Source organism: Chelonia mydas, chromosome 20 (genome assembly GCF_015237465.2).
Source record: "Chelonia mydas isolate rCheMyd1 chromosome 20, rCheMyd1.pri.v2, whole genome shotgun sequence".
NCBI classification, from domain to species: domain Eukaryota; kingdom Metazoa; phylum Chordata; order Testudines; family Cheloniidae; genus Chelonia; species Chelonia mydas.
Window position 1 is genome coordinate 887,028 of NC_051260.2, and position 26,296 is coordinate 913,323.

A 26,296-nucleotide genomic window follows, 5' to 3' on the forward strand; every position below is an offset into this window, starting at 1 on the left:
AGATTCTCTGGGGAAGAGCACCACATGCAAGTGCGAGTTACCCATCACAACATCACCAGATCACCCCTTGGCTCAGGACAGATTGTATATATCCCCCCCCATGCGTGTTCTGCGGGGCCAGCTTGTGCCTTTCCTTGAGTCAATTATGTCATTTAAACCGATAATTCAATTCGGCAGCACTCTGACTGGAGACAGCCGAGCGGCTCAGCGGAGGGTAATACGCTCCCGCAAAGCCTTCGCTCCCATGTGTCCTTAGCCAGCGCTGCCACAATGTGGAACACATATGGCAGGAGCAGCGGAAAACCTCCATTACGGGGATGCCTGAATGAAGGGGACAGTTATGAAGGCTGGGGGGAGGGCAGGAGAGGAATCTACTCCCTCTGCATTTCACTGCTAAACACTCCCATTGTCCTCCAGCCACTCGTGAGTTACCCACTGCGCTGGATTGACAAACAGGTGCTGAGTTTTTCACAGGCGTGGGTGAAAATAAAGCCCCTGCCTCTTCCCCGTATTCATGAGGCGCCGGGTTCTCTTGGTTTCGCCTCCTCGTGTTATTAACTGAGACGGCTGAGAATGGTCCGAGCAGCCTCCCAAACTGCTTTGAGTGAGTGGAACCATGTGCAGCAGCCAGGACTCGAATAAGGGAGAGCAGATCTGTGCCTGCAAACTGGGGTTCTGGGGGCACATGGGCACAGTCACTCTCAAGCCTGGAGATGGGGGTGGCTTGAAGGCATCTCAGTGCCCTGCTTGCTATGGAAACAAATGATCAAAGTGTTATCACTAAATAAAAGGAAGGGTGTGGTCTTTAGCGGAGAGATCCCCCTCTAGCCCCAACATGCTCCTTGGCTGACCAAAACCACAGGGGTCACACCCTGCCCTTCTTCCTGCCAAGGGAGGAAAAGGCCTGGTGACATGCAATAAATCGTGGGTGAAATTCACACCTGTGCACCAGGCCTCTGCACTATGCAAGACCTCAACACGGAATTGAAAGCAGGACTTCCGCGGTGCATTTGCTTTGGGTTGGCCCTTCCATCTTGTGTGTCAATCATCCAGGTGAGACCTTAAAAGCCAAGGGGCTACCTGCTCTAGGTGGATGTTAAGGAGTTGCCATGCCCTCCTCAGTGCCCTTGCCCACGCTTTCTCTTCCTGCCCACGCTCCGTTCTGGAGAATGAGAGCGCATCTAGCAGCCAGAGCACCAGGCGTCAGGACTCCTGGGTTCCATTCCTAAGCTCTGCCACTGAGTTTGTGCGCCACCCTGGGCAAGTTTCTTTACGGGTCTCAGTCTCTTCATCTGTAAGAAAAGGGAGGATACTAACAATACCGCCTACCTCACAGGGTGTTGCAAGGCTCAGCTAACCTCTGCAAAGCTCTTGGAGAGTCTCTTGCAAGACATGCAACTGGAGTGCAAACTATTGTCCAGCATGCTGTGCGGCAAGGAATTGCTGTCCTCCACCCCGGGGCTGGATGCATTTCAGCGGGACTGCGTTAATCTAATGGCAGTTTGTAGGGGGCATTCAGGATGAAAGAGGCTGTTAACTGAAAAGCTAAAATATTATCAGCTACAGACCAAGGAACACCCACAGATTCTGAGGTTATTGCTATGCTGACAGCCTGAAGCAGGACAGAACTAAACCCATCCGCTGTGCGCAGACATGTGCGAACAAGGTTGCCACTTATCGCATTACGTGAGATCGAAAGCACAGTGGATTCTGAGCACCTGGCAAAGTCCTCAAAGATCAGCTCACTCAGCTCCACAGAATTAGACTGGACATGTGCGACTCTGCCTGGACATGTGCTTTTGAGGCATCAGCTGAAGGAGAGGAGCAGAAGGAGACCTCTAGGCTCTCACAGAGCCAAGACCTCACCAAAACAAGACACTGGGCCACCCAATCCTCCCACGGGGGAGTGGAGGGCAGAGAGAATGACCAATACAGGACAGACATTAGTCACACCCCTTCGAGCACGGCCAGAAGGCAGACAGATTCCACTATCATGGGAACCTGGATAGAACAGAATCGGTACTGCCCTACAGAACAGGCTGAGTTCCACAGGGCAGCCTGACGATGCCCGGACAAGCACAGACTGAACCAGGTGAGGGTTATCCCCACTGGACGGATGGGAAATGGAGGCAGAGAGAGAAGCTCAGGCCTACATTTCTGGAAGTGACCTCTAAATTGTTTCAGGTGTCCACCCCACACGCCAAACTAAGCCAGTTGGAGCTGTGGGAGCTCAGCCCTGCTAAAACCGGCCCCAGGTACCTCCAGTTGGGCCAGCTAACTTGGCAGATACTTTTGCAAACGCAGGCCTCAGTGAGCTGGCTGAGGTCAGCCAGGGGCAGTAGCAGGGCTGGGAGCAGAATCCAGGGGCCCAGTGTGCTAAACGCTACAATGCCACGCTGGCCCTCTTCAAGAAGCAGTCCTGGGGAAGTGGCTTTAAGCCGCCGTTGTGCCCTTGGGAGGCTCCAGGGATTGGAATGACCCCGGGTTTAAATTACAGCAGGAGGTGCTCTAACTGGGGGCAGTCTCTGGAGGGCTCCGTGGCAGCCCTGAGCCGCCCAGCGCCTCTGTAGCACCATGCGAGGGGCCTGTGTGCCCTGTCATGCCCCCTGCCAAGGGGCTTGTGGGGGAGGGCAGCACGGGGTCACACGCAGCAGGCCTGCGCTGGGCAATTCTCCCCTTGCAGCCGGAGCAGGGCAGAGAGGCTGGACCTGGAAGCAGAATCCCGCCCTATGGCTAGGCCCATGGGGAGTGTGCGCCGGGAGGCATTTACCTGCATTCCAGTGCTGCCTGCCTCCCTCAAAGCTGGGCTCCCGGGCAGGGACGAGTCCATTCAGGAGCAGGCTGGCCCACATCGCCACCCTCCAGGTCTCCAATTAAACCGTTTCAAACTACGAGGAACCACTGAGGGCGTGTCTGGGAAAGTGGTTTGTGTGGCAGCAGCAGAGCCCTGCAGCGCTGGCTTCATTCCACCGCACAAGAGCGGTGGGGGCTCGAACCAAGAGCTCCAGCCTGTCCCTCACAGGCCTCTGGTACAGAGCAGCCCCCGCTGGCCCTCTCGCTGAGCCCGGAGAGGAGGAAACATGGTGCCTACGTACTCCCGCACGGTAAGTAACCGCTGGAGCTCCTAGCAGGGCAGAGAGCTGCAGTCGTTCAGCAGGGCCCTCGCTAGCCCGTGGAGCATTCCCAGAGTGGGACGCTGGTTGCTTCTGAGCGGGGAGTGACCTGGATTTCATGGGCTGTAAATAACACCAGCGGGAAATCTGCTCTGGAACTGGCGGGGGTGGGGTCTAGTGCCGTGTGGAGAGACAGAGAGCGTGTGCGTGTGAATGCTAAAGAATGAGAAAAATGCCAGCTCCCAAGAACAGCAGCGTTGCTCCAGTCCTCTCTGCATTTACGGACATTTCCTATTGTGGAACACCCCCCCGCACACACACCTTTCTGCTCACTCTACTCACTGCAGTGACTCTCCCTTCGCCTGACAACTTCAGCTGAATTGGTAAAACTAGAAACACAAAACAGGGATAGCGGGATTCAGGGCGCCAAACTCCCCCAGACCTCTTTGAAAGCCCTAAGCCTAGGGTGACCAGGTGTCCGGTTTTCGACCCTGGCGGCTCTGGTCAGCACCACCGACTGGCTGTTAAAGGTCCGGTCAGCGGCACTAAGGCGGACTAGTCCCTGCCTGTCCTGGGGCACCACGCTGCGCCCCGGAAGCGGCCAGCAGGTCCGGCTCCTAGGCAGAGGGGTCATGGTGCTCTGTGCAATGCCCCCAGACTGAGCACCAGGTCCACACTGGGAAACCGGCCAACGGGAGCTGGGGGGGCAGTGCCTGCAGCGAGCGAGAGCAGCGCACGGAGCCTCCTGCTCCCCCCACCTCGCCTAATAGCATCGGACCTGCCAGCTGCTTCTGGGGCACGCGCAACGCGGCGTCAGGACAGTCAGGCAGCCTGCCTTAGCCCCCCTGCGCCGCTGACTGGGAGCTGCCCCAGGTAAGCCCGCGCCCCAACTCCAAGACCCAAGCCCCTGCCCCAGCCCTGAGACTCCCTCACAACCTGGAGCCCCCTCCTGCACCCCAAAGGCCTCGTCCCCGGCTCCAGGGCGGGGCCTCAGGAAGGGGCAGGGCTAGGGTGTTCAGTTTTGTGCTATGAGAAAGTTGGCAACCCTCCCTAAACCTCAGCATCCATCTACTCCACAACAATGGAGTCCAGGGCCTGCACCACAGTTCTCCCCTGAGCCAGGTACAACATGGTTCTAGTTTGTAGTGTAGGTTCCAGTCTCTGGCACCGGCAGGTCTTGTCACCTTCTGAAGGCACTTGTTCAGGTTTGGAACACGGTTAAAACCCCTTCTCCTCTGTCTAATGGAGCTGGGTTTGTAACGTGGCCAGGGGATAACAGAATGGTGACCAAGTCCCCTTGAATCTCTTATTATGGGTCCTAAATCAGTGCAAGTCTGATTAACTGAAAAAACACTGAGCAGGGGACTGAATATGCTCAGCTAATCAAGGTAGTTTTCATTGCAACTGAGACAGCTCAGAGGCCATTGTTTCAGGTAACCGAGAACTCAGGGACAACTGACGCTCAGCTAAGCAAGGTCACACTGCACCTTTCGGTTTTAAAATAAAGTAAAAACCCCCTTGGAACATTTTAAACGAACTGAAGGTGCCACTTTAAATCCTCTGTCTGTCAATAAAGCCGTGCAGCTGGAACCCTCAACAATGACAGCGAAAATTTTGCCTGAGTAAAGATGGCCAGATTGCCCCAAAAAAGAAATGAAGAGGTTAAACAAGGGCCCAGGGCATCCCAGCAGGAGACTGATTGGGGCTTTGGGACTGGTTCTGATCTCAGGTACATAGGTGTAAATCTAGAGTAAGTCAATTGGCTTTTAATGCAACCACTTCTGGATTTACTCCTTGTGACTCTGATTGGGATCTGGCACTTCATCCTAGAGCTGGACAGGAGACGTTTTGGGTCCTATGAAAAAAAATGACAAATATTTTCAGGCTTTTGTCAAAAAACTGAAAAATTTCTGAGGAAAACCAAAATCCTTCAGTTGCCAAAAACCTGAACAAATAAAGTAAAAAAATACAACAACATTAAAAAAATGCTCATAGAAATCATAGGGTTAGAAGGGACCGCAAGGGTTTCTGTTTTTCTATTAACCGCCCCTAAACATTGACTGAAAGTGGAGATTTCCCACAGACATTTCTGTTTGGACAACAAAGCCAATTTTCACAGACAAAAGCATTTAACATAAAATTGTGACCAGCTCTACTGCCCTCATTAAGGAAATTTGTGCCGGTGTCACGACAGCCTTGGACTCACACCAGGGACGCCCCCAAATGCAGACAGACAAGCACAAAGGGACTCATCACACTGACGCAGCTCAGTTTGGTATGTGACAGGGAGGGGGAAGCTGCCCAGCTACGCACCTATGCAGCACGGCCACAGCACAGCTTTGCAACGTGGTAGGCATAGCAGTGGGGTTCTGCCCACGTGAATTTCCTTAATGCAGACAGGGCCTCTGTTGGCTCAGAGAATCCATTCACCACTCTGGGCTGGGTTTACCCTATTAAACAACAACCAAGCCCCCCCGCAACCTTGGAATCTGCCAGGTCAAGAGATATTCTCGAGACCCAGATGACAACCGTATCACTCGATGAGCTGCCCACGATTCCTCCTGCCACTAAAAGCTCAGGGACTGGTGCCCAGCAAAGCATGTGGGATATTCAAAAGGCAACATGCACCATGTAAAGGTACAGTCAGTAGGCGGAGAATTCACCCTGGGGGATGAGAGAGGAAAGTCCCCATCAGTCCTAACAGAGTTTTCGGGGCTGAGGGGGAGGGAGCTGTTTGCAGCCCTGTTATTCTAACGAATTAACAAGCAGCCGCTTGGATCGCAGGACCCGGCGCAGCAGCCCCCTCTGCGTATTCATTGTGCTGTGCGGGCCAATGACAACCCGTCTCTGGGAATTTACAAACACTGGACAGAGCCCCAAGGGAGGGAATTAACACATTTGAACCACTCAACCTGCAACTAACAAAGCCCAAAGGCTAATACAGGGAAAGAATAGGCAAGGCTTGGGGGTGTGGAGGGGGTGTGTGGAATGGAGGGTAGGGGGGCGGCAAACAGAGCGATGAAGCCACATGCCTTATAGGATGGATTATTGATCCTGTTAGAAACCCACACAGATTTCCTGTGTCAAATGAGAGCAAGCTTTTCTCGAGTAGCTCTTTCACCTGTCACAGGGTGTTGTGCCAAAATCTTTTATTCTGGTGGGAGGGTGGGTGGTAGAAGACAAGGGTTTATACATAACCGAATTCACTATTAATACTGCAGTAGCTCCTAGAGGTTTCAAATCTGGGACTCAGAGCCCCGTTGAGCGAGCTGCTGCACACACACGCAATGAAGGGACAGAGTCCCTGCTCCAAAGCATGAACACGCTGAGTCCCTTCCAACACTAGGGCTCTTTTAAACCAGTGCAGTTATAGCCAGTGCAAACAGAAACATGGGACCTGCCAGACGGGATCAAACCCAAGGTCCATCTAGTCCCGTATCCCGTCTCCCACAGTGGGCAGCACCAGAGGCTTCAGAGGAAGGTGTAAGAACTGGGCAGGAGGCAAACGTGGGATATTCTGCCCCCTACATTAGGGCTCATTCTGCTCCCTAATCAGGAGACATTGGTTTAAGCCCTGAAGCAGGAGAGTCAATATCCCTTCTGCAAAATGGGTTGTTATTAATTATGGTAACTCTGGATTTCCCTCAATAGCCATATTAATGTCCAGTCCATCTTGGAATCTTGTTACGTTCTTGTCCCCAGTGACCTCCTGCAGCAGTGAGTTCCACAGTCTAATTCCAAATGTGAAAACATACTGGATTTAACCCATTCTGAATTTCTTCACCTTTTAATTTCATGGAGTGTCTCCTTCAGCTTGTATTACAGAACAGGGAGAACAGAAGCTCCAGCCCAGTCAGTATTCGATACATTTCTATCACACCCCCTGCTATTTGACTCCTAAGGTAAGCAATGCACGGCCCTGGCACAAGATGGTGCCACTTTCACTAATGCAGTCACGTTAATTAGACTGGTGCTAATTTCCCGAGTCTAAACAACCTCCAAGTCTACATGGATAAATACATCCCTGGCGTAAGTCCCTTAGGTATCACACAGCAAGGCCCGGATATGTTATGGCAATGGTGCCGCACAAGGGTTAGATTAGAGAGAGGGGGATGAAGGAGTCTGTGTCACTGAAAATGTGAATTTCAAATTCAATTCTTTGCTCTGCTGCTGACTCCCCATGTGACCCTGGGCAAGTTGCTTAGTCTCTGTGCCCCACATGTGCCAGGGGGATAACAGCCTGGCCCTGGGTCACAGGGGGGTTGTGAAGAGAAGCACATTAAGGACTGTGAAGCACTCAGGTACCGTGGTGATGGGGGCCGGACAAGTATTCTAGCTAGGGAAATTGCGTTTTACTCATAGTGCGATAGTGCCACGGACCAAGGACCCAACCTCTGACTGGGGCCCCACTGCTCGGCACCGTACAACCCCAGAGCTCGGTCTGCCCAGCTGGGTCAGAGCAGCGTCTCCTGAGTGTTTGAAAACCGAGCCCCCCCTTCAGGAAAATGAAAACAATCCCCCCCGACACGCCGGTAAATGTTAACTCACCTCAGCTCATGGATCCTCCATGTCCCCCAGTGAATCCTTCGTGCCCACCCCAGGGGGGCGTGCCGCACACAGAAATGCTGGGACATATGGCTGGCTTGGGGCCTAGATCCTGCCAGGTGCTAGAGACCAGGACTCCTTCCAACTCCAGGGGATGTTGAGGGCACTTGTCACCTCAGCGGTTCAGGGCCCGGTAGTGTCACCTGCGGCCTCTCCCATCAGCAGCCTTGCAGAGTGTAATGAGTTCCCTCTGGGAGGTGCTGGGCCTCTCCAAGATCCCTTGGTTCCCCACCAGCCTTCTGACTGTTTTTCTTTTCTGCAGGCCACCTTGGCTGCCTGAAAAGCCGGGATCCCTGCAGCACTCCATTCGTGAACGGCTTTTCCATGCCATTCACTAGAATCATCTCCTTTTGAATTTACACACCAGTTACTGTTTGAGGATCTCCAAGCTGTTTTTCCACTCCCATTTTACAGACTGGGGAAACCGAGGCACATAATTTTCCAGATGTATTCAGCACTCCCATTGCTCCTCATTAGGCATCAAAAGAAGTGGCCAGATTTTTCATGAGAGCTCTGTGCATTGGGGGGCTGAGCTTTTGTGAAAATCTGGCCCAAAGTGTTGCAATGTCATTCATGAACACTGGGTATTTGGTGCTGTCAGGTGTTCAAAAAATCATTGGTCAGATCCCAAATGAGATTTTTTTTTTTTTTTAAATCAGTGGTTCTTTTGAATCGCTTTCAGGTTTCTGTGCCTTTAGGATGTATTTGTTTCTCATTTTCAAGCTTTTCTTTCACATTTTCAAGCTTTTCTCTGCAACTACAAGAGCTAGAAACTTGTGTTAAAGATGAAAATTGAGATTCTAATGCAATCTCCTGATTTCAACAGCTGGGGCTTTAAGCAAAGCATTAAATATTGCAAGACTCGCGATGAAATCAAGTTGGTAGCGCTGCGTACTTGGAAACCAAGCTCTTTAGAAAATCTGACCACAAGTCGCACAGAGCATGAAGACTCATGACTCCTTGAGCTTCCCAACACTTAACGCTCTTCCTTGCTATGGGGTATTTTAGAGCATGGAGCGGTCTCTACAAGACCCTTTGAGCTTTCTTCTCTCACGCCACACCCACCCACGTGCTGTTTACGGCTTCTGCCTTCACTTCATCACTAGAATGGGCTCAATTTCAAAACGGTGGCACTTCATTCTCGGCTTGCGTTCTGCTAAGCTTGGAGCTCTGCGTTGCATCAATATAATTGTTACTGTCCATGAGCGGCAGGGGCAGGAACGGGACCCAGGAGTTCCAGCTGCCAGCCCGGTGCCCCCACCGGTAAATGTAAAATCGTCCTTTTAGACTGTATGTTCTTTGGAGCAGGGACTGTCATTTACCACACATTTGTGCAGCTCCCCGCATTATGGGGCAAACCCGATCAAGGATTCTAGGTACTACTATAGTCCACTTACCCTAGGGTTTTATACTGCACCCTAACATTGATGTAAGACAATAAATACCCCCCTTTTCTAGTGGAATAGGCGGTATTCCCCCAAAACAGACCATGCCTGGGGCTCACTGCAGCTTGTGCTGCAAACTGCACGCATGAATGCTGAGATTTCTGTACCGGGAAAAGGTAACGTTTGCCAGCGGTAGCACCAGCTGCCTTCCCCTTCCTTTGCTGTGGGCTTCCCTAAGAATATACAGTTCAGCACCAGCATTGCCTCTGTTCTGACTCCATACTCCAGACCTTACACCACACAAATATAGGTGAGACAACCTCCTCTGACTCACGCACTTCCCCATAGGGCCCCAGCAGCCTCCCTTTCCCGGTGCCAGGGAATCATGGGGTGACAATCTATACCGCACCCCACAGCGCCCTGCAGGGCTGCACGGCTCCGTCCAACTGGCAAGATGCTATTGATTGGGCCAGAGCTATTCTAGTCTCCCAGAGCTAATCTTAAGGCAGAAATAATTAATTTTCCTCTCTTTTCAGCAGCTGCTCATTAAAAAGTAATCACCTTGTAAGAGGAGGATGCGAATAGCCCAAGGTCAGATACATAATCACATTATTTCTGGAAAACGTACCTAGCACACACAGAATAACCACCAGCTACCAGGCCACAGCCCGGTTACATCTCTGTAAATCCAACTAACTTCCACGGAGTTACTCCGGATTTACACCAGTGAAATTAAGAGATGAATCTCGCCCCATGGCTCAAGCTGCTCAGGGCACAGGTTATGATGATGCCAAGCAGATTATGCGCAAACTAGCCTCCGACCACCAATACAGGGGCATTACCATGCTCACTGTACCTCACGGCATGGACCACCAGAAGGAAACTAGCCCCTATATATAAAACACCATTCTTCTGGGGATGACACCAGATGATAGGGCTTCCCCTGCAGGACAGGCAAAGGTGGTCGTGTGGCTAAAGTAGCAAGGTTGGGAGTGAGGACTCCTGGTTCGACACCCATCTCTGCTGCAGACTCAGTGCATGACCTTGGGTGGGCGCTTTTGTCTCTTCACTCTACCTGTGGAATTCCTGCTCATTGGACCCTGCCCCACCTCTGCTCAGTTCGTACCATTCCCACGTGCCTCAGAAACATGTGCACCAATGCAAAGGATTCTGGGACACATTTGGGCACGAAAAGGTCGATGAACAAGCATCACCAGGGGAACCTCAACGTGGCGGGGGAAGTGATACTGAAAGGGGATGGTAAGCTGGGAGTGGAGAGATGCCAAATCTGACCTTCTAGGTATCAGGAGAACATGGCGTTGGTGATGCTAATGGTAAGCCCACGCAGCAATCATGGGGTTGGATGTCACTGCAGCTCGTGCAGACACACACGAGCTAGCTTCAACCTCGCTGGCTGGGTACTGGAGCCGGGGAGCAGGAACTTCAGCGTGGGCATGGGCCACTGAGTAATTGCTCGGGCAGCCAGCCCCCACTGACGCTCACACTGCTGTGGCTTCACTGCTCCGGCCCCCAAGCTGGCTCGATTAAAGCTTGCTCAGGTGGGTCTTGCAGCACAGACACATCCTGGGACACAGGGACACTTGAACAAAACAGATGGAGAACGTCCCACTGCCAGGACAAGACGCTGGACCCCGGCCCATCTCCTCTCCTGCCCGTAGCCAGGGAGGTCAGGAGGGAGACAGAGGCAGTATTGCTGGTGAATCCGCTGCCTGACGCACAGTGTGCTGATCTCATTAATGGCTTGGAGCTCTTGGACTGATGGAGTTCCTCCCACTGCTACAGTCCCCCGTCACACGGTCCTGCTAAGGTCACTAGTAGTTGCAGGGGGGAGAAAAAGAGACTGTAATCTGCTAGCTTTCCTTGTGGTCTGACTGGGAAAACCCCCCTCCAGACTCCAACCTTCCCCTACCCAGGCCCTAGATCCGCACTCCCCAACCCTTTGACAACCCTATGGGTCTCAGATTGCACATACCCACCTTTGACAACCAGGCTCCCAGGACCCTGGAAGAGGTGCCAAGCGTGTTACATCCACACGAAGAGCCATGTTCCTTACACTTTGCCCTGTGACACAGACAGCCTACGCTCCACTTGCACAGCTGCCATCTCCAGCTCATCCGGAGATCGGTGAAGACTTCAGCACGGGCCAAGCAGGCTTAACCAGGCACATGGGGTTTTATCACACCAGAACCATCCTGGTCAGACCTTGTCCAGGAGAGGTGATGCCACAATCTCTGCTCCTTAGCAGATTGCCCTGGTCATCACCGATTAGCTAAACTTATTTAAAATGCAGCCAGATGAGTAGAGCAGGCCCAGATCCAAACTTTCCTAACGTTCGGAGGTATTTGGAGCCACAGATCTTCCCTAGATCATCTCTCTGCAATTTAATAGCCCCGGCGCCTTCTCCCAACACCCTTTCTATATTCCACACCTTGATTTGAGTCTGGACTGAGCCTCTCATAGCAACAGCCCCCTCTTTGGATGATGCTAAGGCCTGAGCATCTAATGTCTTCTCAGGTGACTAGAAATCCATCCAGGGAGTAAAGTTCTCCCATTCCATGTTATTTACTCACCTTGGACATCAGGGCTCTGGCCCAGACAGGTTCCCAGGAGAGGTGTCGGGGAGAGGGAGAGAGATGACATCAAGGGTGGTTCTATCCTCCCCGTTCGCCACGTGATAAACGAGCATGAAGAGGTTTAGCAAAGTTCAACCTATTCACGAGCCCCTGTGGCATGTTATTTTAGCAGATTTATGGCTTTAATGCGCGGCCAATTCAGCGCTCCCAGGGAGGAGGGAAGAGCGGGGGAGCCCGGGGGATGCGGCAGGGAAGACGGGGGAGCAGCGCAGAGGGGGAAGCAGGGGAGTGATGCTGCTGAGCAGAGCTGAGCACATCCCAGGGGGTGGATACTGCGCTATAAGAATGTGCACTGACCAGGGCTCCCTGCAGTTCCCCCACCCCCTTCTCTGTCGCTTCCAGTTTTTATTTTTTATTCTGATTTATTATATTTTATTCTCTCCCTTTCCAATGAAAAGAGCACCCAGTCTCTGGTTCTGGTTTCAAGGGTTTCATTGTTTTTATTTCCCAAGTGCTGGTACCGGGCCCCTTCAGGCCACAGCTCAGCTCCTGGAAGGTCAGGGCGCAGTTCCATTCGCATCCCCGAAACTGGAAGCCTTTCCCTCCTTACCGCCCACAGAGAGCCCCACTGGTGTGGCGCTCAGCCTGCCAGGCCTTCCCGAGGCTCCAAAAGGAGAAGCATGAGTCTCACTGTTCTGTCGAACGCACGGGGCCACTCACACCATGTCCGAGGGGAAGGAGCTCTCAGGCTCCTACCCCATTCCTCACCACTGCAGGCTGCGCCCCCAGCCGCCGAGTGTGCAGTGCTTGCTCCAGTCCGCTTCCATTCCCTTGGGACACCACTCCACCCTTACGGCACTCTGCCCCGCCAGAGCCGGCCTACGTTGCCCTCCGCTTAATTGCGTCCCCTGGCTCCTGGTCATACAACCCCACATATCCTCCCCCCATGATGTTCATGCCACAGCCTCCCATCTTGGCTTGGCAGGCTCCCCAAAGACCTCTTGCTCTAAAAGCAGGGAGCCGCTAGCTCTCGAGCAAATGGAGTCGCTCTGCTGGCTGGCAGTAGCCGCCTCTGCATTGGCCACTGGAAGGGTGTAGGCCACACACCCTTCCAGGGCTTCCTGACAGTTTTCACGCCCCCCCCCCCGCAACCTTAACCAAGCTAAATGCATTCAGTAATTGCCGTTTCCATGGGAGACGTCCTTTCTCCCAACCATTATGCTTTTGGTGTTCTTCCCAAATCCCCCCCCACTTTGGAGTCTATCATTCTGGTCCTGCGCGGCCTAGACCAGAAAGCAGAGAGTTCCATTCAGCACCTTCTCACCAACAGGGGATGCTCGGCAAATCTGAAATCATTCCCGCTGTTTCCCTTCGCAAGGTGCTTTGAGATCCAGAAATGACACAGGCAGTACGTGTTGTGTTATTACACATGCACGCACCTGTGAATGAGTGATAAACACAGTGCAATGCCCCCCACCCCAACACTTGACTCGCGCAGAGTTTGAACCCAAGGAACTCTGGGGCTAAACGCATAAGGTGCTAATGCTTGAACTAAGCCACAGTAGACTCTGATTCTCTTACAAAGACCAGCCCCCAAAGAGAGACCCGTATTCTTTTAGTAGGGGATGCCAGAGCAAGCTTGGGGCACCTGGATCCCGCTGCACTATGCGATGGCAAGCACAACCCACCAGAGCACAAAGCCTCTTTGTTTACCTCCAACATGACAAACGTTGAACAATACGAACATTTTTGCATCGTTCCAAGGGGTAGTTTTTGCATTGTCCCATCTGCTCCATTTGTTACGTTTAATGCTGATGTCACAGTACACGGGGGGCCTGATTCTCCCTGTACCATTTACACCCGTGGGTGTCAACATTCCTCATGGGGGTCAGTGATGACACAAGGTACAGGGCAACAGAAGATTGGGCCCCTTATTTATGAGGCAGAGAATCAAGCCCACAGCAACGTAACCCAGCTCTGACATAGCAGGACATTCCCAGCCCGAACTGCAATGAGGCACAAGATCTGCAGAGATCTGAGCTGCCCACTGGCTGACAGAAATCCTCCGAGCAGAGCGGTGTGACTCGCAGGCCATCACCTTCAAAACACACTCAACCTCTGCAACCTCCAGTACACAGCCCAGGTTCGGAGCGCATCACCCCTGGCCTTTCATTACACATTTCTGCAACCATTAGTCCTGGTGCCATCAATTACTCCTCCATTATCCCACTCACCAAAGCATCAGGATTCTAGCCAGCACTCAAGGACTTCATAGATTCCCTCCCCCCACCCCACCCCCAACTTATCTGTCAATTGTCATTCTGTGTCTGCATAGCGTCCAATGCATCTCTAGCCTTTACCACTAGGTATAGACGCACCCTCCCCCGACCCACACCCCCGACACAGGCACTGCTGCCCACTTTGCAACCCCATCCTTTCAATTCTCCTTTTCTATGCAAGGATTTTTTAACACACACATAAAAGACTTTTGCGAAGACACAAGCAGCTAAAACCAACACATTCTGATCCAACTCTGCACTATGAACGGGGCATCACCACGGTAGGGCTTTATCATTCACTCAATCAGGTTTAATCACGTCCATTTCCTATACCTCTTTACAACGGAAATCGCTTCCCTCTTCCCATCAATGCTGTACAGTTGCTCCCATCTCATCCTGCTCGCTAAGGAATCGGGATTCTAGCATGCCGTTGAGTACTTTGCTCATGACGGCTGTGAGCTCCGGGACGCAGCCCTCTCCACTCCGTTATTGTAGGGTGGGTTGCCTATGCTAGCTAGGCTGGTAACACTTGGTTTGTCGTTAAAGAGAGCTGCACAGTGCATGGGGTACATGGAGTTTACAAACAGACCTATCATGAAAAAGGTCAGACAGAGCAGGGGGTAGGCTTACGAACCCATCACGGTCCCTTTAAGGCCAGAAATCAATCACATACCTTTTTACCACAGGCTCACTGGCTAAATCTCTTTTTCCTTTAAAAGGCTCAGCGTTAGAATCCAGGATGAGAGCCCAGAAGACAGCTATCCCTGCCTGGCAAGAACCCCACCCCCAAAAGAAGGAAACGAGCCGAAGAGTCCACCTGGGCAGGCAGGTTATCGAGGTCTATATTGTTCAGCTTACGAGGAAACGCGGCCACGAACAGAACAGTCCAAGTAGCTGAAGGCAGCTGCATCCCAGCAACAGATTAAATAATTTGGCAACTAACAGATTGTTTTTCAGAGACTTTTTTTTTTTTTTTTTTTTGCGAGGGGGGAGCCTGCAAGTGCTGCTTCGTGGGTCATTCCCTGGGCTGAGAGTTGGGACACTTAGGTTCCAGTCCCAGCTCTACTACTGACTTGCTGGGTGACCTTGGGCCTTTCCCCTCTCTGTTCCTCTGTTCCTCCTCTTACCCCTTGTCTATTTACATTGCAAGGGCTGTCGCTTACTAGGAGCCTACCTGGGCTAGCATAAAAGGTGGGTTTTTCAGAACTGATTAACTAGCACATCGTCAACGGCTAGTTGTAATTTAGCATGGGCTTAGTTGTGCTAAAGTACAACTTACCTTGTTGACATGAGAATCTTAGAACATGACAGCTCACGCGGTCTTTATAAACCCTCCCCTTTTATCTGAGTAAAGCAAAACCCTCTGTGTTTGTACAGCACCTTGCACAAAGGGTTCCAGTCTCAGCTGGGGCCTCTGCTAGGATGTCAACTCTTTATGGAAGCCACTATCTTTTTGTTCCCCAATACAAACAATACTAGGCACTGCCATAATTTAATAATAAGACGTGTGTCAATATTTAGTTCCATTATCTGGTTACTTAAGGGAATGGCTGTATTTTTTTTATTTTTTTGCTGTGGGGGAGGGTGGGAGCGGAAGAAGGGAGACAATATTTAAATTTGTGTCTCTTCCTGATCTAGCCTATAATTCAGCAGTGTTTGTTAGGCCTTGGATGGGTTTATTAGGATCCCCATAAAGATCAGGAGTTTCTGATAAGCAACACAGGGCTGGCACTATTGGAGGAAAAATTGTTCTGGCAGTCTGTACAGTTTAACGAACATTAACTACAGCTGAGGACAGGCCCCAAGGCCAGGTGGAGGATTTTACAACACCCTTGTTACACAGCAAAATAAACTCTGAAGCTTGGAGCTGGCTGTAACTTTAAAGCCCTGTTAAGGGGGATGGGAGGGGAAAAGGGGTCAGATCCTCAGCTGGGGTAAACAAGCATAGATTCATTGACTTCAACAGTGTGAGGCTGAGTTACAACAGTGGAGGATCTGACCAGGATCTCTCATCACCATGCTGACTACTGAGGAAGGTTTGATGATCAACACTTGAAATGATGAGCTGGAACAACGTGGACTTCTAGTAAAATCCTCTGAAAACGGAGATCCGACCCTGCAATTCACATTCTCGCCCCCCACACGCATAAGGGGACTCATGCTTTGCTCTGCCAGGTTTGCAGTCCAATCCAGCTTTCACCTCTGCCGCATTCCATCGGCTCCCCTGACCCGTACCCCGTGCAATCGCACACAGAGGGTGGAAGTGGAAGCTGTTAGAACGCCAGAAAGATCTGGCAGAATTGCTGATCTCTCAGCCTAACAGGCACTGGGTCCTAAGAAACACTGCGTACCATCTGTAGCCCCAGCACTCAGATCGGCCTTTCACTGCGTGTTGAGGGGGGGGATTCCTTAGAACTACAGAACTGAGAATGAGAAGAGAAAAATTCACAATCATCTAATCAGTCTTCTTCAGTATGGTGGGAGATAGCCCAGAAATCTCTCTCTGTGTTTTAGGTACTTCGCTGGCCCACATCACCGTAGCAGCTGAGTACCTCACAAATCTTTAAGGCACTTATCCTCCCCACACCCCTGTGCCATTATCCCCACTGCACAGATGGGGAACTGAGACTAAGGGACTGGCCCAAAGCCACATCAGCAGCCTGTGCCAAAAACACTTCGGTGAGGCGCTGCAGGATGGAGAGATGGCGATTCAGCGCGATTCCCCAGCTGAATGAGACTCTCCGTTCAACGCGCTGCTGCGGCCAAAGCACGAAGCGTCAGGGCGCGTCACGCACGGGATGGCGATCGTGACAGAAGCTGTTATAATGTCACTATGTAAATCAGAGATTGGCTCCATCCGGAACGTTGTGTTCCAACGGATGGAAAGGACACCGCAGAACTGAGGGGGCCAGAGAAGGGTGATGAGAATGATAAGGGGCTTGGAAAGACTCTCTTCTGAAGAGACAGGAATTGTTACCTTAGAGGGGAAACCAGCGGGGACAGGACACAACGCTGAAGGGCTAGAGAAGGCGGATCAGGAGCTTCTGTCCAACCTGCCTCCCAACACGAGCACATGGGGACATCCAATTAAATCCACCGGAAATACTTCCTCACGCAACTGGGAACTCTCTGCTGTGCCATGTGGTTGAGCCAAGAACTTAGCGGGATTCAAAGGGGGACCGAACATTTCTGGATAACGTGAATGCCCAGAGTTATCGTGGTTCAGGCTAATGTAAATTTTGGGCGAGAGATTAAACTTCAGGCTTCCAGGTTCAAACCAATCTCTAGCTAAAGGCTGGAGGAGACCTAAAGTGGGGCAGATATCCCAGCTCTGCCTAAGGCAGGGTTTCATGCATCTTCCGCTGAAGCATCTGGAGGCCAAGTGCTTTGGGAATCTGGCCGTTACCTGCTCTGTGCCTCAGTTCCCGGCCTTAAAATCAACCCACCGCTGGGCAGGTAGCCTGGGGTGCAGGGCAGGCGCAATATCACTGGGACGACTCACTGCAGAGAGCCCGAGGAAGCTACTTCCGTATACAAAGGCACATCTAGGCCAGCAGAGCTAGAGTTCTCAACAGAATTACCCTCAGCGAGAACATGGCCTGGTGGACAGGGCACCAGGAGTCAGCAGACCTGGACTCTATTCCAGGCTCTTCCACTGACTCACTGGGCAGACTTGGGCCAGTCACTTTGCCTCTGTTTGCCCTCCCACCCTTTGCCTGTCTTGCCTATCTAGAATGCAAGCTGTCCGGGGCAGGGACTTATTCTACGTCCGTGCAGCATGAGGCGGCTTGGATCTCAGTTGGGGCCTCTGCACTACCAGGACACGAATATTTCAGTTAGTAACACATCAAGCCACGAACACAGTCCCTGATCCCGAGAGAAGATGAGCATCCACCGCGCCCATCGAAGTAAATGGAAGCAATGGGTGCTCAGCGCCACTCCGACTCAAGCCCGAGCAGCAACAGCAAGGAGAGCCATTGAGAACTCACAGCAGACATGCTTTCCAAAGCACAAAGATCCACACGAGACAAAGTCCGTGCTCCCCCTGCCTTTCCCGGACACGGCCTGTTTGCCCACACTCAATATTTACACTGAAGAGAATTTGGTTTTAGAGTCCCTTCATTCCCCGGGGGGGGTGGGGGACGGACATGGGACTTTTCTCCAGACCGCAAAGAGTGAAATCGGTCCTGCGGGCGTTCCTTTCACACACACAGCATGCAAAGCTGCCTCTGTCTTAACTCCCCCATCCACTCCCTCCGAGCATCTAGCAACAGCTTCTCCTCTGTCTTTTCCCACAATATCCCCATTGTTGATGCAAGAGTCTCCTCCTCAGCAGATCCCGTCCTGTGGAGAATGCCCCCCGCATCTCCGCTGCATCTCCGCACTCTGGAGCTCAGCCAGTTATCTGAGTGCGGCAGCAGGGGGGTCTGAACATTGGACTTTCACACAAGAATAGCCGGAGTTGCAACAGCTAATATTGACAAACATCTTCGACGAGATATTAAACCTCGTGCTTCAGGGTTTGAGCCGATCTCTAACTACGAGAGACCGAACGCGTGGGGGCAGACGACCCCACATCTGCCTGCTGTGGGGTTCTGGCACCTTCCTCTGAAGCAGCCGGTGCAGCGCACATGGGCCTCAGCTGAGCTGAGCCGGACCCAGTCCTGTGCTCCTCATAGTCCACTGCAGCGACACTGGATACAAGAGCCGGCAGCAGGACCAGCTGGTATCCTCGACGGGCCCAGCACTGGGGGGGGAACCCTGGGCTAAGGGGGAGACACTGACAAGATGTCGGGCCCAGCTTGTGCAGAACAGCATGAACACCAGCCACGAGAAGAGGAAAGTTGAAGACAAATCGCCACCTGGTTCCCAGCCCACTGAACCCTCCTCAGGCCTAGAGGAGCCATGTCATCTGTCCCTCCCACCCCTTGGAGGGTCGGTTTTGAGTGGCTGCCAAAGCCGGATGCTGGGAGCATGCTCTGTGCGGATGGAGAGCCGAGTGATTTCAGCAACAAGCTCCTATTGCCTGTAATACAGGGGCCAAAGTGATGATCCTTGAAAAGCTTGTAACTTGGCCAAATCTGGAAGGACCTTCCTGAGGACAGCCACAGGCGCCTCCCCAACCCCAGGCCAACGTCCCTGTCACATTTCCAAGTCCCCGCTGCAAACTAGGGAATCATTAGAGCTTTTCAAAAATATGGATGAGACGTGACAGGCAGGCTTAATATGTGGGTGGCTACAGGCTCCTTCTCTGGATACAGGCTCCCCCGGCCGCCCTGCCTTGCCATTGAAGAATCCCAACTCAAACGACACTTCCCCACCCCCAGTTGTGGATTAGGACATTTTCTCCCCCTAACAACTCTATTTCCCTCAAGTTGAGGGAGAAGGAACAACAGAGGTTTGTAAAGCCCTAAAGCTCTGGAAACCAGAAACATCTGGCATAGGAACAAGCCGGGTTTGACCAAGTGCTATACCACAGAAGTCTGCAGCGGATTGTTTCTGCCCTCAGTAGCAGTGTGTTGGTACTGCAGTTTTATTGTATTATTGATGCAATCAGGGATTGCATCTGTCCAGGCAATCTTGTTGCCTCCAACCCAAAGACTGAACACTGAACCAAGCTCCTCAAGAGAAGCTCTAATACCAGTCGCATCCCAATCAGGATTTCACCAACATTGCGATCTGTTATTTTGAGGCTTCTAATAGAAACTCACTAATTATTACATCCCAGAAAGCACAACCAGTTGTGTGTAATACACATACACCCATCCGTACACACATGTACGTACTGTGGTGTCAGAAAAGGATACAAACACACACAGTAAATGGGCAGATGGTTAAGACTCATTGTAGGAATGGATAAAAGGGAAACGATATAAAAAAATCCCAGAGCCTAGATAACCCTTGCTTACTACACTACAAAGGTGCCTGGAGGCCTTCTCTTATGTTTTCATCACGAGGTATCAGCACAGCGTTGGACTGGAGAGTCATGTTGCTGACACACTGTTGTTTTCCCCAAATAAGTCCCAGTGTGTTTGCTGGCCTGCTAGAAGGTGCCGTAAATAACACCACCTGAGCTGCACTTCACCAAGCAAACAACTAAAGGACATTTTGTGATGCATCATTCTACATAGGAGATTTTCAAACGTTTTTGCTCACTTACCAGATAGTTTGCCAAATCTGCAGTGGCTCTCCCAATCATTACTGTGAATATGCAAGGCCCAGCACTACAGGTCGGTCTTTAGAGCAGTTTCTATGCCCACCCCCACCAGGGTTTCTGAGCAACTGACAAACACATGAACCTATTCCAGGTAGGGATGTATTGTTCTCTCTCTTTAACAGAAAGAAAACCGAGGCACAGAAAAATTAAGGGCCCAATTTTCAAGCGAGCTCAGATCCCACCTAAATGAAGTGGTGTGATAAGAGTCCCAAGCTGGTGCCTTCACCGCAAGAAGCAATACCTGCTTCAGTTATTACCTTGGACTAAGTTACAGGAGATGGGAATTTCTAGGCAGGAAATGTGAAGTGGGTACAGGAGAATGAAGTAGTAGGATCTGGGGCAGTAATCTGTAACTGCTGAAAACCAGCCGTGGTGTCTTTCACATGTGAAGAAAGTTGACGGCGGGTGTTTCAATATAAATCTTACTTTAGTTTCAAAGACAGTAATATTTCCGCATATTACAGGACAAGCTGATTGTACGCTGCCTGGGGACGGTGAACTGCCATGCACGCCTGTGGGGCTGTATAAATGACAACTGTAATGAGTCAAGCTATCGCAAAACAACTGGATTGTGAGTGAGACACAATGTGCACATCTTCACGTATCCAGAGACTTGCACCGACAATGGGTTGCAGGCCACATCCTTGCAAGTTGCCTTTGTCCTCTGCAGATCTTTTCTTCGTTCTGATCCACCTTTGCTATTTTAAGACTTAGTACAGACTTTGCAGCCAAATACCTTGTTGAGACTTTTTGTTTACTTCTACTGCAAGGAAATCAGTCAGTAGCAGTATTTATACCTAATGGCCATCACAGGGGCCAAAGAGAACCACCCAAATCCATTTTTAGGCTCCTAAAATAAACAGCCCTGATTGTCAGATGGTACTGAGCTCAGTCGGAGCAGAGTGTAAAGAGAGGGTTATAGTCACGAGTTGGAGCCTTCAAGCTACTTGCTGAGGAGCCAGAAGCCCAAACTGAGGTCTCCACTTTTGAAACCCTTGGTCTCGTGTGTATACGTATTTCAGCCTGGGTAAACCTGAAAAATATCATTAGCATCGCCTCCGAGCAAAACTCCCGGGCGGAGAGAGGTCAGAGGAAGACAGCTCTTGAACTATGCGCGTCATGAAAGCACTTTCTTGACTAAACGGTGGGAATCTCGCCCATGAATTTGTGCTATTTTCTCACCAGGGTCTCTGCTAATCAAAACAGTTTGGTTATTTCCAAATATTCTGTAGGGCTTGTCTGGGGATTTTTAGTGCTAACCACATGTTTTAATTTGCTTATTCTCTTCCAGCTGGTGACATGGAAGAAGCTATGTGTCTGCAGAAATGGGAAATGAACTTTCTTAGGAAACAAGACAAAAGAGATTGAGGGAGAGAGAGGTTGTTCCTGTTTTACAGAACCCTTGTCAAACTGGCACCACGGTGCGGTCTGATTGCCTCAAATCGAAGATGCTATTAAACCCTCACTCAGAGGTCTGAAAGAAGCCAAAAGATTGGGGAGAGGGGAGAAAACACCAGCTCCAGATAAGCAATTGTTAACATGATCCATATGGTACACAACTTGCCTTTCTGTTTAACCAAAATGATAATGGCAAAAGGAAAGAATGCAGAGGGTCTTCTAAAGGAGAATGGAGGCAGAACAAAGGCTGCTAGCTAAACCGTTCCCTGGAGCTGAGTTAAAAGAAAACTAATTGTGAGAGAGGAACAGCAGCTTTCTGCTCCTTCATGGCTTAAGCCACACCAAAAACCCACCCCAGGATCTATGTCTCCTTTGCTAAATCGGATCTCATGCATTTTTATAATAAAAACAATGGGCGTTTTTAAGGAACTTTTGACAGAAACTCCAGATATCAGCAGCAAAAAGCTAATAAGTATTAACATAGGGCATTTTCATCATCAATAATTAGCGTTCACAAAACCATCAGTGGTGAAAACGGGCACAGCTCCTTTGACTTCTGTAAAGTTTCACCCTCTTACATCAGTGCGGACTTCAGGCCTGCATGTTTACATTATTTCAGGATTCTAAGGATTTTCAAAGGATACAATACAATATGTGCCAGTCATTAACCCAAAAAGCCCTCAACAAGAAAATTTCCATACACTCCTGTTAACCAGATCTAAAACAAATGTTTAACTCCACTGCATCTCTACCCTGCCAAAATGTTTAATTCAGAAAAACCTCTGAGAACAAACCCCCACATAAATTACACATTGGCACCCACACAAAACAAAATTCTACCCACTCCCCCCCCAACTCTCGGTCAACATTTGACGAGCACATAAAGAGCGATCCATAAAAACTCAAGGCCAGCAATCGGCTTGACCATGTGGAAAGATTTGGAAGGAAATTGGCGAGGTTTTTCCATAATACAAATGCATACGATCAATAGTTCAATTATAGAGCCAAACCTAGTTATTTTAATCATTTTCTTCACCAAAACTGTACTGCTTAAAATAACCTTCTTCAATTAACTACATTAAGTGTTGGGGGATTTTTTTGTTCTAAATTTAGTTAAGCACATTTGTATCCTTCCAATTTGCGCTAAAAATTGAGATATTATTTATTATTTAGAATTCATATCTCACATGCCAAAGCAAAATTATTACTCCCATAAGTCAATACACAGGATCTGCAGAAGATCCAAGAAATTGACCATTTATTTAAATATATACATATATATACACACCATTTTTTGTGAGACATTCTTTTTTTAAACTTATTGTTTAATAAACCACTGTAAAATAAAATAATTGTCGTCTTCTTGTAGCAAGAAAAGGAACAAAAACCAGTAAGAATCAAAGAAAACTATTCCTGGCTTTAAAAAAATACTGTATTGAAATTTAATTCTACAAAATGTTAATAGGCCAATGCTGTCCCATGCCTGCCTGATTAGCTTGGCAATTAAAGGCAGGGCATATGTGTTGTTGCTCTTAGAAGGTACGTGATCTTCTGCTCTACCCAATAAACACATTTATAGCATGCTCCGGAACCCATTCGCTCCCCGTACACATGTACATACTAACGGGAGTCATGCATGGGCATTGACATGAATACATACCCCTGAGGCCATGGGGGGAGGGGGAATGTTCTGAGCAGAGATTCAGCTATAACAGTCCACGATCAGAGGCCTGTGGGGGAGCTGGGGTTACTTGGCACACATGTGAGAGCAGCAGGTATGTCTCTGTACAATCCATACACAGTTCTGCTATCAACACAACCGCTAACCAACCAAACAAACATTCTTTAGGCTCCTACTCCCCACACCATCCGGCCTCCATGGATACTGGCTCCCACAAAGCCTAATCCTGATTTAGACCCTTTCCCTCTTCTGTTAATTGGCCACCCTTCTACTCACCACTGAGTACAAGCCAGGGCATCTAAAGGACTATGAAACACACAAAAACACCGGCCAGGGGAGGAAGATCCTGCAATTTTTGCTGCACTGAAGCTCAGAATAATTCGGATCAGGGGTGCTGGAGAAATTCGTATCGCGGGGGTGCTGAGAGCCACTGAACCAAACTGTAAACCCTGCATACAATGGAAACCACATCAAGCCAGGGGGGTGCAGAATCACCCAAGACCCGGAGCGCCAGCACCTATGTTTGGGATGAAGGGGAATGTGTGGCCAGCACTTCTTTTCACTCACCCCACAGCAGAGCTCCGACATGCATTTATATATAGTTCAGCCAGGTAGTTTGTGAAAGACACCAGACTCCTTGGCAGCCCGCTGCTTTGGGATCTGCTGCTTCGACTCTATTTGCATGGAGGTACCAAAAGCAAACACGCTGGTTTTTGGATGCATCTTTATCCATACTGGTGACAGCCAGGTGACAATTAATAACAGGAATACCGGCACTGCCACCCTGACCACATCCATGTCCACGTAGCCAAGCACCTTGGCTTTGCCAGGGGCCAGCACCATGGCCTTCAGAGGACGGTACAAGGAACTGAGGTTTACTCTTCCTTTCCAACTTTGTTGGCATTATCTACTATAACTCTAGATAGTCCTGGATATTAGATAGTCCTGATATCCAGGTAAATCTCCAGTCCCTTTCTGAATCTTGATACGTTTTGGCCTCAGAGACTTCATGAGGCAATAAGTTCCAGGTGCTAATTATCTTTATTAACATTAATTTTCTTAAGTACCTTTTGGACAAGAACGTAAACATCAAAATTCTTCCTACCCTGTGTAGACATTAAAGATCCCATTAGCACTTCTAGGGGTTTGCCTCCCGATGTGTTTATGCATTCACGCTCCTCCCACAGGGGCTGAAGAGCAAGCTGTGTGCACCCGTCTCACAGATGCCCTTCACCCCAGAGGTGGCTGCGTTTCTGTAGCCCCGCGACCATGAGATAACAGATGCTACAGAAATGTCAGACAATATTGTTCGCACCCAGTCCTGTCGGAGCACGGTGAATGGTCAGTGAGATCCGGCAGACAGCTAACCCCCTGCCCCCCCCGGGTGCTAGAAGGAAATGCATGTGTATCACATTATGCACCCCACACCCCTTGCAGCCTCTGCGGCAGCTGGGCCTTCAATGACAGTGGCCAGGCTAATGGAATGTATGCTATATAGTCATCCCCACCCCCAAAGAATCCATCGGGGGTTGGGGGGCAAGCCCTTTAGCTACCGGGGGGTGCCGATGAGATGCTCTGGGTGAAGAGATCACTCTGCCAGAACCAACATCCAACATGCTCGAGAATTCTGACCTCGGGTCCAGCGCAAGCCATGGCCCCAAAGACCCCGGCTCCAAACCTGACACATCTCCTCATCCCTCCATGCGCCCAGACCCTGCACCCCCCTGCCGCAACACACACTCAGTTCCTGCCCGGCCCTCTGCCTCCAACACAACGCCAGCCCCTGCACACAGCCCCCGCCCAAGCTCTCCCCTCCCTGGGGGGCAGCCTCCACCTCTCCAGCCAGGCACTGTGACCCTGTGCGCACGGGCCCCCCTCTGCAGCCCCATGCAGCTGCCCTGAACACCCCCGTCCCCTTGCACGCCCAGGCTTGTGCAACCTGCACCCTGAGCAATTCCCCCCACAGCCCTGTGCACTCCCCCCCGGAGACCCCTCCCAACCCTCCTACCCCGGAGCTACGCTGGCTCCATACAAACCCCCCCCCCGCACACACACACATCCCAGTGCATCCTGCACCCTGGCTGCTGCAACCCTCCACAATGTGCGTCCCTCCCATTCACACCCCGACCGCCGTGCGAGCCCCCCAACCTCACACCCTCCCCACTCGCTCCCCGGACCTGTGCGACCCCCCGACTCTGTGCGACCCCCCCCATTCACACCCTGACAAGGTGCAACCCCCCTTACACACCCCCGTGCAACCCCTGCTTGTGCAAGCCCGAGAGTGCATCTAACCCTTGACCCCGTGCACCCCCCGACCCCCTGCGACCTCCCCAAAGCCCCCGGCCCCCGTGCGCCCCCCAACCCTCCCCCCTGCGGCCCCCGGCCCGGTGCCAGGGGCGGCCACTCACCTCCTCATTCCGGCTTCACCCCTATCGGAGCCCGGCGCAGGCACCGAATCCGCGGGCCCGGGGGGCGGCGGGCGGCGGTGCGGGGCTGGGCATCCTGCGGCCGCCGGGACAATGCGGGGCCAGCTGCGGCGGCTGCTCCGGCCGGGAGCTGCGGGGCTGGGCTGGGCTGCGCCGGGGCAGCTCGGGGGAGGGGGGGGCGCAGCCTGCTCAGTGCTGCCCCCTCCCTGCTCTGGGCTCTGCCTCCTCCTCCCCCCGCAAGCCCCCTCCCCAGGGATCCCCCCTGCCCCCGCAAGCCCCCTCCCCCCAGGGCCCTCCCCCCACAGCTCAGGGCCCCCTGCGACACTGGACCAGCCCCCGTCCCCCCCGCTCCCGCCCCAGCCAGCCGGGGGCTGGGGGGAGCGACCAATGGGCCGCGAGTCGCTGCCTCTTGCCTGGCTCAGCTCGTCAGCTGTGGCCTCCCGGCCCAGGGGCTGCGGGGCGAGAGGAGCTGAAATCAGCCGGAGCACAAAGCGGGGGGCTGGGCACCCCCAAGCCCCTGGAAATCCCTCCGGCCAGGCCCCTTCCAGCGGCTCAGGCCCTTGCTCTGGTTCTTCCCCCCCTTCCTGGGGCGGGGGAG

The 26,296-nt window shown here is 51.6% G+C and overlaps 1 protein-coding gene and 1 long non-coding RNA gene across 3 annotated transcripts in view; one reads left to right on the forward strand and one right to left on the reverse strand.

The window, feature by feature from the left end:
* The window catches only part of FIGNL2 (fidgetin like 2), a 50,898-nt gene extending 25,055 nt beyond the window's left edge, over nucleotides 1-25,843 (reverse strand). The window contains exon 1 of the mRNA XM_043532947.1: nucleotides 25,681-25,843. The gene's annotated coding sequence lies outside the window, so the exon portion shown is untranslated. The remainder of the gene's footprint in view (nucleotides 1-25,680) is intronic.
* On the forward strand, nucleotides 2,784-14,920 carry LOC114020576. 2 transcript variants are annotated; one of them, XR_003565397.3, is made up of 3 exons: nucleotides 2,784-3,104; nucleotides 6,927-7,015; nucleotides 14,696-14,920. It is a non-coding gene; the product is annotated as an uncharacterized LOC114020576 (long non-coding RNA). The 2 variants fall into 2 exon arrangements; XR_003565398.3 differs by lacking the exon at nucleotides 6,927-7,015.
* Nucleotides 25,844-26,296: the final 453 nt, after the last annotated feature.